The sequence below is a fragment of the Panulirus ornatus genome, chromosome 22 (assembly GCF_036320965.1).
Source record: "Panulirus ornatus isolate Po-2019 chromosome 22, ASM3632096v1, whole genome shotgun sequence".
NCBI classification, from domain to species: Eukaryota; Metazoa; Arthropoda; class Malacostraca; order Decapoda; family Palinuridae; genus Panulirus; species Panulirus ornatus.
This window is the reverse complement of record NC_092245.1, coordinates 22,813,201-22,826,589: the sequence shown is the minus strand read 5'-3', so window position 1 is coordinate 22,826,589 and position 13,389 is coordinate 22,813,201. Positions and strand designations below refer to the sequence as shown.

Here is a 13,389-nt window from a genome sequence, read left to right as displayed (position 1 = left end):
CGCAAGTTCCGTTTTCTCTGGCCAGGGAATATCAAAGCCACTGGTCCAGGACCAGAGACGAGTTGCTGAGGTCAGCGCATGAGCTGAAGGTGTGATGTGAGGAGGTGTTTGAACTTCAGCTCGCTGGAACGATTGGAGAACATGATCGCGACTGTGAAACACCCATCTGAGAGTAAAGTCTTCATCTGCTATTATCCTCAGCACACCTTTGTATCCATCGGGGCAGACACCTGTGGAACCCTAATACGTAGTATTCAACAGGCACACACCTGTAGTTTCTTCTCTGACACACCTGTCGCTCTCTCCCCCTCCCCCCTCGAACACACCTGTCGCTTCTTTCAAGCACACCTGTTGTCCTCCCTCCCTCGCACACCTATAGCTCCCCCATTCCCCAGTACATAAACATACCCACCTATAATCTCATTGGTTATGCCCAGTATTCCATATCCTTAACCTCCTCCCCTTCCTCAAGAGACAGCACTCTCCCCCCTCCTCAAGAGACAACACCGGAAATCACATCCAAAACACACCTGCTTTACCCCAACAGACCTACCTCTTGGTGAAGAACCTCACAACTGCGGTTTCCATAAAGAACCACACTCCCAAGTCACCTGTGGTTACACAGGCCACACCTGTCCTCGTTCAGAAATTCAGACGCTCTGAACTCCCCGAAACCTCAGCGATCTTAAGCTGAAGTTCCTCCCATACGCCATGAAACACCCTTGTAAGGACCTCCAAAATGCACATTTAGTCTTTCTCAAAGACACACACCTGCAGTCAGTAGTTCATTCACACCTGTAATCTGTATTATCTTAGATACTCATAGGTTTTAGTCTCACAGAAATTCACCTTATTCCTACTAAGATCTAAATGTGTTGTCCTCACACACTCAACCACTTGTAGGTCACAGGGACACTTATGTAGTTCCCCATAGATGTTTTTATAGTCCCCCAGAGATACTCCTGTAGTCCCTCAAGACGTATCTGTAGCCCCCAGAGACGTTCTGTACTCCTCCAGGTACACTGCTGTAGTCTCCTCCATAGACGCTTTTTGTAGTCCTTAGAGACATTTGCGTAGTCTCCTCCATAGACGCTTTTTGTAGTCCTTAGAGACATTTACGTAGCCTCCTGATGACATGTACGTAGCTCCCCTTGGAGACGATTATGTAGTCCGTAAGAGACACATTAGTGGTCTATAGAGAGACTTGTGCGATCCTGTAGACACTTATGTAGTTCTAATGGAACACATATCAAGTATAGAAACGCTACCTTAGTCTTCCAGATGCTTATGTAGTCCTTCAGTGACACTTCAGAGACAGTTTTGTAGTGCTATCGAGGCACTTTTGTATTTCCCAAAGACACTCCTGTAGTCTTGTAGAAACTCTTTTGTAGTAACGCCAAAGACACGACTCTGTTCTTCCATAAACCCACACTTCTAGTTGTCCTCATAAGACGTGCGGTAACTCCAAGAGACTCGCCCTTCATTACACCTGTAAGGTAAAGTACGTTTTCTTCAGAGACGTAGTGTCCTTTCGTACCTGTAGTTATCTCTAATACCCTTCCTCGTATTCTCAGAGAGACAACCTTGTGTTTCAGACACACATTTTCTAGTCTTCGAGAGACATGCCTACAGCCACCCATGGTTCGTTGAGAGATCGACCCCTGTTGTCCTACAAACACACACCTGTAGTTCACCAAAGACGTACACATTTTTTCTTTACCTAAGAGACGCACCTGCGGTCTTTGAAAGATACAGTGACGTCCGCTCAGAAGAGATTAACACTCGTGCTCGTTTAGAAACCGCAAATGTTTATTTCCATCAGAAACGCAAATGTATGCTTCTCTCATATACATTCACAGTCGCCCTTCCCTTTACAGTTACAGCCTCTGACTTAGGTCTTGAGCTCACGGCTCTCGTATTCGAATCACGATCGTGTCACAACCGCAGTTAACGTCCAGCCTGTAATTCGTAGCAAGTGTACTTCAGCGCCTGGCTTTGTTAACAAAGCTGTTTTGTGAAGGTGGAGGTGACGGCTGCGGACGTACCAGTAGATTATTATCCGATACAATGATTTTTAAGGGATTGAATCATATTCAGTCAGAATCGACTCTCTTGGTTGGGTGGTTAAAACGAGTTTGTATCATGATTTTGGGATGTTTCCAACCTATTTGATATCCAGATTATATTGTTATAGTCAATAGTGGCCGCTAGCTGGACATGGCACCTGGCATCCCTATCCTTGTAAGTGTCACATAATGGCTGTTCAGGGTTAGATTATGAACAGAGGAACTTGGCAACTTGAGCTAGACTTTTTGCGGGAGGCTGTTTATAAATGTGTACACCAGTCATGGGTAATAGACCTGATGTTTCCCCTTGCACAGCAACACAGAGCCTGGTAACTGAGCGATGTTTTACCTTTTGAAAAGGTTTTTGGAAATCTGCCCTCCCTGTAAAGTGAATTTAGGAAATATATTAGAACTTCAGTCTTTAAGGTGTGTTAGACAGTTATATGACCAATTGTTATCATTAAGTTTATTACTAAACACACATACTAGTAAGGAACACATAGCAACTCTTGGTCTATCATTTTGGAATCGACAACACTAGTGTAGCGCCACGTAACCCTTGCACTTACTCTCTTGCCCTTGAAGACGTGGCACGTCTTCGTCAGGTGCGCTTTCAAAAATGCATCTTCTCCATTAGGTGAAACTACTACCCACTGAGTATCGACACCTAAGCTACGAACCAAAGTGCCAGCACTCCCGGTCGTTGTGAATTATAACGACAATTGTTTTTAACTTCATTTAACTGTCAAGGAAATCTGCCACCTCGAAATGTTTCACGTGTGCATTTTTAAGGCACACAGTCTCCAAGTATATGTACGTGACACTACGTTCTCATGTGGCGCGAGACATTTAAAGGCTAAGTGACAACACTTAACCGTACGGCCGGTCCAGAGAAGGTTGCCAGGTAGCCGCAATGTGACTTATTTCCGTAGGTCAGAGAGCCCCCCCCTTCCCAATATTCACCCCCCCCCCCCCGCCAGTCATACAGTATGGACACACACACACACACACACACACACACACACACACACACACACACACACACAGCCTACCAAGGATCCCCTTCCCCCTCAAGTCATATCGTATGGACACACACACACACACACACACACACACACACACACACACACACACACACACATAAGGACGGAGCTGTGCACACAAAACATTTCATGTTAAGGAGAGGCGAGTTTCCTCACCATTCAAATATTACGCGACTTCAGTAATTGGGAAACAGACGAGTTTAACAACCATAACACATCTACAACTGTCAGTATATCTGAAGCTTGACAGGAAGCATAAAGTGTGTGTATTTTGCTCAGTAAAGTCTCACCTGAGAGGGTTATTCTCCGCAATATTCTCACCTGCGAGGATTTATCTCAGCAAAATTCTCATCTGCGAGGATTTATCTCAGCAATATTCTCATCTGCGAGGATTTATCTCAGCAAAATTATCTCACCTGCAAGGATTTATCTCAGCAAAATTATCTCCTTCGAGGATTTATCTCAGCACCGTTCTCACCTGCGAGGATTTATCTCAGCACCGTTCTCACCTATGAGGATTTATATGGGCAAACTTCTTGCCAACGAGGCTGTGGACGTATGTTATATGAGAACTATATGAGCACCCAGAAGGCCGCATTCCTCTGCCGTGTTAGCGAATCATTACAACTCGCTACCTCGTCGCTATATCATGTTTACAAGTTGTTATGAATCATCATTACTGAAAAATCCATGAGTAGACTTAGAGTTTGGGAACGTTTGATTCCATGCTACTTATTGTTATATTGATCATATATATATATATATATATATATATATATATATATATGTATATATATATATATATATATATATATATATATATATATATATATATATAGATAGATAGATAGATATATGGTCAATTTACTACTAGGAATATGTATACTCCTCGATTTCCCAGAGCGAGGCGCCTAGGTTCACTCACTGTGAAACACAGGTTCGAGGTTCACAGCGGTTCCGATACGAGCATGAATCGAATACGAGAGTCATGAGCTCACCAGTGGAACTCCAAGACTTTAGTCTTTGATTGTATACACTTGGGGGATCCTTCCAGACCCGCACTCGAAATCTATCAACAGATCCCCACCTCTAGACCTGAATGGCTCTTCGACCTTCTCCCTCAAGACTGTTCATATATAAGTCATGAATATGACTTAAAATGTCGACTCTCTTACATTGGTACTCGCTCGAACCAGCAGACCATCAGGTACGTACCCCATATTTACCAGCCGCAGTAAAGGTGCACTTGTGACAGACGGTGTGTCCCCCACGACATCATGAGAATAATTAATGTGGGAGCGGCGTGTGAGTGCCTCACTACGATGCCTCCCGTATACCAGCACTGTGCTAGGGGTTGTGAGTGAGCCTGAGTGGCGTGGCGTGGCATTAGAACACCCTGATAGATACACCTCACCTGGAGGTTCCTCGCATGGATCGTGTTTCTCTGGCTGAGTAAACTCACCCACCTGCCAAATGCCTTGGACGAGATTGATTTTGAGGGGCGCGAAAGGACAGAGTGATGCTACTGAGTAGGAAAAGATAGAGGTGCTATGGGTGTGGGCGTGGGGCGTGGAACGATGGACGCAGAGCGATTTTTGGAACATATGAAGCGATATTGCAACAAGACGAGGTAGCATCACACAAACATGCAGAATTCCCGACCCCAGGATCACGAAATTGGTGAAAAATGTCACCGTCTCATAATTTCCCACACCACCGTAGTTCAGAACCAGCACACCGGACGTCCAGTTCATGTAATTCGCCCGAACTGGTGAGTTAAGCCTTGTCATCATAACCTGAATACTGTATTCAACAATTAACGAAGTAATTAAAAACCTGAGTTGATTAAGTCAGTTGGGTTTCGCCTGGACGAGGACAATATCCAAGTCTGCTGAATCGGTCTATGACCCGAATTCCTCAGCCGTTGATATTTGAGAAAGTATCATGTATACAAACCAGGCAAAATCGTGAATCCCGTAATGGACTTATTGTCGTGGAAAATATGAACACAGATGATGGTCTGGAGAGAAGCCTTGCCATCATGCAGAAGGGTCGTCCCGTCGTACCTAAGGGCCGTGCCGTCGCACACGAGGGTCGTACCGTCGCGCACGAGGGTCGTACCGTCGTGCACGAGGGTCGAAATGTCGTGAACGAGGGTCGCACCGTGGTGCACGAGGATTCGTTTTGTTGTGCACATGCACAGGGGGTCGGGTCGTCGTGCTTAAGAATCGTACTGTAATTTGCAAGGGTCTTACCGTCGTGCACAAGGGTCGTACCGTCGTGCATTAGGGCCGTTCCGTCGTGCACAAGGGTCATACCGTTGGCCCAGTGGTCGTACCGTTGCACTCAAGGGTCGTACCGTCTAGCCTCAAAAGGTTAACCATATCACTTGCCTCTGCTGACATTCATTTCGTTGAGGGAAAATAAAAAAAATTTCTCTTCATTTTTTTATTTTCTATTTCTGAACCTCAGGAGACAGCGTTCATGAACATAATGGGAGTGGGAGAGTCAACTCCAGCCACACGCTGCCAATCAGGTTGCCAAGGGCATCACCTATAATGTAAGGGCGTCGTTAGAGCGTACTTCGATCAGGTACTGCAGGAGCGTGGTTGATTATATGTTCGACTGTGGTGCCTAGGGTTCTGTCTTGCACCTTGGAAGGTATCGATTCGGGTGGTTACACACCTCATGCTTCCTCCTCCTCCTCCTCCTCCTCCTCCTCCTACTCCAGCATCTTACATTAATTAAAAACGAGCTGGGTGGCTGTCGCTGAGAGCGGAACACCTACCTGATGGGGAGGTGAGGTGTGTGTGTGTTTGTGTGTGTGTGTGTGTGTGGCTGCTGCTCCTGACGCGGACGTCTCACTCCGCCGCTGTCACTACCAGCTCCTTGATGGGTAAATTGAGACAAATTTCGCTCCCTCCTGACTACCAGAATTACGACCTCCTCAGTCGGTGATAACGACCTTCTCGTCATTAAAGACAAGAGACGAATCCTGTGGCCCAGCGTCATCTTGGTGAACGGCTTTTCAATTCCAAATTTTGTAAATACTCTCTGTCTCTGTCTGTCTGTCTGTCCGTCCGTCCGTCCGTCCGTCCGTCCATCCATCCATCCGTCTGTCTGTCTCTGTCTGTCTGCTCTCTCAACCACACTCTTTTTATTTCCACACATCTCTCTTACCCATACATTACTTACTCGATCAAACCACCTCACACCACACATTGTCCTCAAACATCTCATTTCCAGCACATCCATCCTCCTGCGCACAACTCTATCCATAGCTATGGTTCCATTGGGCAAGGTTATCTAGTCTTACCCACACTACAACACCCACTTACGTAAACAACACCCTTGAGGTTGACGAGCATACGACTGGAAAATATCAGACATTGATATAACCATTTTGACTATACCTTTCAGTTCTGAGTAGGAAAAATAATCAAGGAAATAGAGAAAACGATGAAAAAAGAGCAATGTTTTAGAGTAAGGAGGTTCCCAACACCAGCTAGGGGAATGTGAGGCTGCTCCCGCGTTCAGCCTCAGTATACACCACCGCCACAACCGCCAGGAGAGGAAGCTTCTCTAATTCCCGCGGTCAGCCAGGCCTCACGTCCAGCAGAAGGAGGAGCTGTGAGGGACGGAGTAAGGAGGAGCTGGCGGACTGGGGTAAAGTGGAGAGAGAGAGAGAGAGAGAGAGAGAGAGAGGAGAGAGAGAGAGAGAGGTATATGAAAAGATACATTTACATGCTCGCGCATATGATACACATTATATATATATATATATATATATATATATATATATATATATATATATATATATATATATATATATATATTATATTATTTATTTATTTTGCTTTGTCGTTGTTTCCCGCGTTAGCGAGGTAGCGCAAGGAAACAGACGAAAGAATGACCCAACCCACCCACATACACATGTATATACATACACGTCCACACACGCAAATATACATACCTATACATCTCAATGTACACGTATATATACACACACAGACATATACATATATACACATGTACATAATTCATACTGTATGCCTTTATTTATTCCCATCGCCACCTCGCCACACATGGAATGACAACCCCCTCCCCCTCATGTGTGCGAGGTAGCGCTAGGAAAAGACTACAAAGGCCCCATTCGTTCACACTCAGTCTCTAGCTGTCATGTAATAATGCACCGAAACCACACCTCATTTTCCACATCCAGGCCCCACAGAACTTTCCATGGTTTATCCCAGACGCTTCACATTCCCTGGTTCAATGCATGTTCAGGCCCCGATCACTCAAAATCTTTTTCACTCCATCTTTCCACCTCCAATTTGGTCTCCCACTTCTCCTCGTTTCCTCCACCTCAGACACACACATATATATATATATATATATATATATATATATATATATATATATATATATATATATATATATATATAAATTATTATTGTTATTGTTATTATTATTAACTTTTGGATGTTAATGTGCTGAGAGGTGCAACTGGAGGGATGTCTGATCATTATCTTGTGGAGGCTAAGGTGAAGATTAGTATGGGTTTTCAGAAAAGAGGAGTGAATGTTGGGGTGAAGAAGGTGGTGAGAGTGAGTGAGCTTGGGAAGGAGACCTGTGTGGGGAAGTACCAGGAGAGACTGTGTACAGAATGGAAAAAGGTGAGAACAATGGAAGTAAGGGGAGTGGGGGAGGAATGGGATGTATTTAGGGAATCAGTGATGGATTGCGCAAAAGATGCTTGTGGCATGAGAAGAGTGGGAGGTGGGCTGTTTAGAAAGGGTAGTGAGTGGTGGGATGAAGAAGTAAGAGTATTAGTGAAAGAGAAGAGAGAGGCATTTGGACGATTTTTGCAGGGAAAAAATGCAATTGAGTGGGAGAAGTATAAAAGAAAGAGACAGGAGTCAAGAGAAAGGTGCAAGAGGTGAAAAAAAGGGCAAATGAGAGTTGGGGTGAGAGACTATCAGTAAATTTTAGGGAGAATAAAAAGATGTTCTGGAAGGAGGTAAATAGGGTGCGTAAGACAAGGGAGCAAATGGGAACTTCAGTGAAGGGCGTAAATGGGGAGGTGATAACAAGTAGCGGTGATGTGAGAAGGAGATGGAATGAGTATTTTGAAGGTTTGTTGAATGTGTCTGATGACAGAGTGGCAGATATAGGGTGTTTTGGTCGAGGTGGTGTGCAAAGTGAGAGGGTTAGGGAAAATGATTTGGTAAACAGAGAAGAGGTAGTAAAAGCTTTGCGGAAGATGAAAGCCGGCAAGGCAGCAGGTTTGGATGGTATTGCAGTGGAATTTATTAAAAAAGGGGGTGACTGTATTGTTGACTGGTTGGTAAGGTTATTTAATGTATGTATGACTCATGGTGAGGTGCCTGAGGATTGGCGGAATGCGTGCATAGTGCCATTGTACAAAGGCAAAGGGGATAAGAGTGAGTGCTCAAATTACAGAGGTATAAGTTTGTTGAGTATTCCTTGGTAAATTATATGGGAGGGTATTGATTGAGAGGGTGAAGGCATGTACAGAGCATCAGATTGGGGAAGAGCAGTGCGGTTTCAGAAGTGGTAGAGGATGTGTGGATCAGGTGTTTGCTTTGAAGAATGTATGTGAGAAATACTTAGAAAAGCAAATGGATTTGTATGTAGCATTTATGAATCTGGAGAAGGCATATGATAGAGTTGATAGAGATGCTCTGTGGAAGGTATTAAGAATATATGGTGTGGGAGGCAAGTTGTTAGAAGCAGTGAAAAGTTTTTATCGAGGATGTAAGGCATGTGTACGTGTAGGAAGAGAGGAAAGTGATTGGTTCTCAGTGAATGTAGGTTTGCGGCAGGGGTGTGTGATGTCTCCATGGTTGTTTAATTTGTTTATGGATGGGGTTGTTAGGGAGGTAAATGCAAGAGTCCTGGAAAGAGGGGCAAGTATGAAGTCTGTTGGGGATGAGAGAGCTTGGGAAGTGAGTCAGTTGTTGTTCGCTGATGATACAGCGCTGGTGGCTGATTCATGTGAGAAACTGCAGAAGCTGGTGACTGAGTTTGGTAAAGTGTGTGGAAGAAGAAAGTTAAGAGTAAATGTGAATAAGAGCAAGGTTATTAGGTACAGTAGGGGTGAGGGTCAAGTCAATTGGGAGGTGAGTTTGAATGGAGAAAAACTGGAGGAAGTGAAGTGTTTTAGATATCTGGGAGTGGATCTGTCAGCGGATGGAACCATGGAAGCGGAAGTGGATCATAGGGTGGGGGAGGGGGCGAAAATTTTGGGAGCCTTGAAAAATGTGTGGAAGTCGAGAACATTATCTCGGAAAGCAAAAATGGGTATGTTTGAAGGAATAGTGGTTCCAACAATGTTGTATGGTTGCGAGGCGTGGGCTATGGATAGAGATGTGCGCAGGAGGATGGATATGCTGGAAATGAGATGTTTGAGGACAATGTGTGGTGTGAGGTGGTTTGATCGAGTAAGTAACGTAAGGGTAAGAGAGATGTGTGGAAATAAAAAGAGCGTGGTTGAGAGAGCAGAAGAGGGTGTTTTGAAATGGTTTGGGCACATGGAGAGAATGAGTGAGGAAAGATTGACCAAGAGGATATATGTGTCGGAGGTGGAGGGAACGAGGAGAAGAGGGAGACCAAATTGGAGGTGGAAAGATGGAGTGAAAAAGATTTTGTGTGATCGGGGCCTGAACATGCAGGAGGGTGAAAGGAGGGCAAGGAATAGAGTGAATTGGAGCGATGTGGTATACAGGGGTTGACGTGCTGTCAGTGGATTGAATCAAGGCATGTGAAGCGTCTGGGGTAAACCATGGAAAGCTGTGTAGGTATGTATATTTGCGTGTGTGGACGTATATACATGTGTATGGGGCGGGGTTGGGCCATTTCTTTCGTCTGTTTCCTTGCGCTACGTCGCAAACGCGGGAGACAGCGACAAAGTATAAAAAAAAAAAAAAAAAAAAAAAATTATTATTATTATTATTATTATTGTTATTATTATTATTATTATTATTATTATTATTATTATTATACTTAATCGCTGTTTCCCGCGTCAGCGAGGTAGCGCCAGGAAACAGACGAAGAATGGCCCATCCACTTATATACCCATATATATATACATACAAAAACGCCCATATACGCTCATATACATATCGACATATGTCTACATGTACATACTCACACACACACACACACACACACACTCACGCACACACACATATACATATAATCAAACTTGCTTGCCTTCATCTATTCCTGTCGCTACCCCGCCCCACAGGAAACAGCATCGCTACCCCCTGCTTCAGCGAGGTAACATTAGGAAAACAGACAAAAAAAAAAGGCCACATTCGTTCACACTCATTCTCTAGCTGTCAATTGTAATGCACCGAAACCACGGCTCCCTATCCACATCCAGGCCCCACAGACCTTTCCCTAGTTTACTTCAAACGCTTCAAACAATTAACATCTTTCCAAAGCAACTTTATATTGTCCTTGAAGTTGAATGGTAATAGCTCTTATCAAATCCCATTCCCCCGTTTTTTCGGCCCGTGCATCTTCTGCTTAACTTCCTGCCCCTTATTCTTGTACACTTCCTAATCACTTTCACCACTTCCATGCAAACAATGCTCCTGAATTTTTTTTTTCTTCATTAGCAACATAACTTTCTCATCCCACTACTTATTGCCCTCTCTTCGCCTGTCCATCTCCCACCTTCCGCATGCCACACACTTCCTTCGCGCACGTAAGCAGTGTTTCCCTGAATACCACCCATTCCTCACCCACTTTCCAAGCTTTATATGCTCTCAACGTTTGCCGTTCTCCACTTTGTGTCTCCTGGTATCTCTGGTCACTAGCTTCTTCTCCAGCCTCACTAGCTTTCGCCATCCTCTTCCCATTTATACCCATTTTTTGCTTTTCCTAAAGCCTCTTCAATCCTTCATCCTCAGACATGCCACCTGCTGCCCATCTCAGCACATTCACATCCAAAAGTCTCTCCTATGCACGTTGTTAAACTAGGTATTCCCAGTCATCTGTCCCTTTTCAACAGAAAGCTCCACATTTACATTATTGGATACCCCTTAACCCCGGATTACACCCAGGGCTGCCACTTTAGACCCACTTTTGCATTCCCATCACCCATCCCCAATACCCGATTTCTTGCAAGAGAACCACTGACACATCGCTCAGCTCCTATCAGGACACTCGCTTCTTCTCCTCAGTCTTCTCGTTTCTAGGTGCGAAGGGACTTGTAATCACCCACCTCTCGCCATCAACTTTCATTTTCACCCTCTTTAGTCTGCGGCTCACGCTTTCCTACAACTCCTTAGCGCTCGCCTTTACTCTCATCCCTAACTTTACTCGTAAGACATTTCCAGACTGTTCTTTCTCCTTCCCTCTATGCTTTGTTACACTCAGAGCTTAGACAAACACCTCTGCCTGAGTCTTCGAGGAGGATGAGCACTCCGCTTGGCTCCTTCTTCCGTTCCAGGTTTTAGAAATGAGAATGTAAGGAGGAAAGGGTTGCCAGTCTACTGCACCCGCCCCCTTTAGCCGCCTTCTACGACACGCATGGAATACGTGATAAGCATTCCTTCTTCCCTGTCACCAGGTGTATACACACACGCATATATATATATTATATTTATATATATATATATATATATATATATATATATATATATATATATATATATATGGGTGTGTGTGTGTGTGGCTCTGAAGTATTCAAGTGATGACATATCAGCAACAGGAGAACCTGCCCCTCTCGAGAGAGAGCGGAGTTGTTCCTGACGCTTCGTATGCCATGGGGAATATAGACAACCTCCTCAGATCAAGGAATTAAAAAAAACCATGTCAGGTTGTGTTGGCGTCCCGTCACATGCCCTCGTCTGTTTCTTTCATGGAGTGATATTTCACCCTGTGTGTAATTACTGTAATTGACCTGACGCGGTTTTAATTTACGCTTTATGACTTTCGTTTTTTTTTTGGAAAGTGAGCCTGTAAATCTAAAGTTTAAATTGAAATGTGTTGTTTCCCCAATTCAACAAATTGTGTCAGCTTTTCCGTAAAAATTATACTTTTTTTTTTTTTTTTTTTTTTGATGGCTTTGCCCTCGTTACCTCTCCTGCTTTAAGCCGATACGAGTTCAAACATTGTCTGGTTAATATTCTTGAAATCATTGTGCCTTCTGCTCGTACGTTTGGAATCCTGGATTTCTTGATGTATCTTCCCTTCTTACTGGAATACCTGGATACGTTGATGTATCTTCCTTGCTCACTGGAATCCTGGATTTCTTGATGTATCTTCCCTTCTCACTGGAATACCTGGATACGTTGATGTATCTTCCTTGCTCACTGGAATCCTGGATTTGCTGGTGTATCCTCCTTGCTCACTGGAATCCTGGATTTGTTGATACACTTTCCCTGCTCACTGGAATCCTGGATTTGCTGGTGCAGGTACGCTGCTCACTGGAATCCTGGAATTGCTGATGCATTTTTCCATCTGACTGGAATCCTGGATATGTTGATGCACTCTTCCTTCTGGCTGGAATCCTGGATGGAATCCTGATGCAGTTACCCAGCTCACTGGAATCCTGGGCTGTTGTTGTCATCTCGTGATACAAGGGTGGTACTGTGAACACACTTAACCTGGAACAAGAACAGAAAACGGCACAGCGCACCAAAACAGTCATCCTAAAGAAACAGCATCGTTCCAGACATGGGGCTTGGCATAACCCAAAGGCTTTTTCGAGTTAGGTGTCCCTTTTCGGTGTGATGAAGGTAATTACATGTCGAGTAAGGTGTTTGTTCCCCTCTGTGAGCTAAGGAATATCGTTATTGGATAAGGGGCGTGTAGGTGATGTTTGTATATATATATATATATATATATATATATATATATATATATATATATATATGCGGGAAATGGCGAATAGTAAGAAAGAAAAGAAAAAGATGTATATATATATATATATATATATATATATATATATATATATATATATATATATATTTTTTTTTATATTATTATACTTTGTCGCTGTCTCCCGCGTTTGCGAGGTAGCGCAAGGAAACAGACGAAAGAAATGGCCCAACCCCGCCCCCATACACATGTATATACATACGTCCACACACGCAAATATACATACCTACACAGCTTTCCATGGTTTACCCCAGACGCTTCACATGCCTTGATTCAATCCACTGACAGCACGTCAACCCCGGTATACCACATCGCTCCAATTCACTCTATTCCTTGCCCTCCTTTCACCCTCCTGCATGTTCAGG

The 13,389-nt window shown here is 44.0% G+C and overlaps 1 protein-coding gene across 1 annotated transcript in view; it reads left to right on the top strand.

Moving 5' to 3' along the window:
- LOC139756485 (uncharacterized) overlaps nt 1–13,389 on the top strand; it is a 132,835-nt gene that overhangs the window by 700 nt on the left and 118,746 nt on the right. The window lies entirely within an intron of this gene.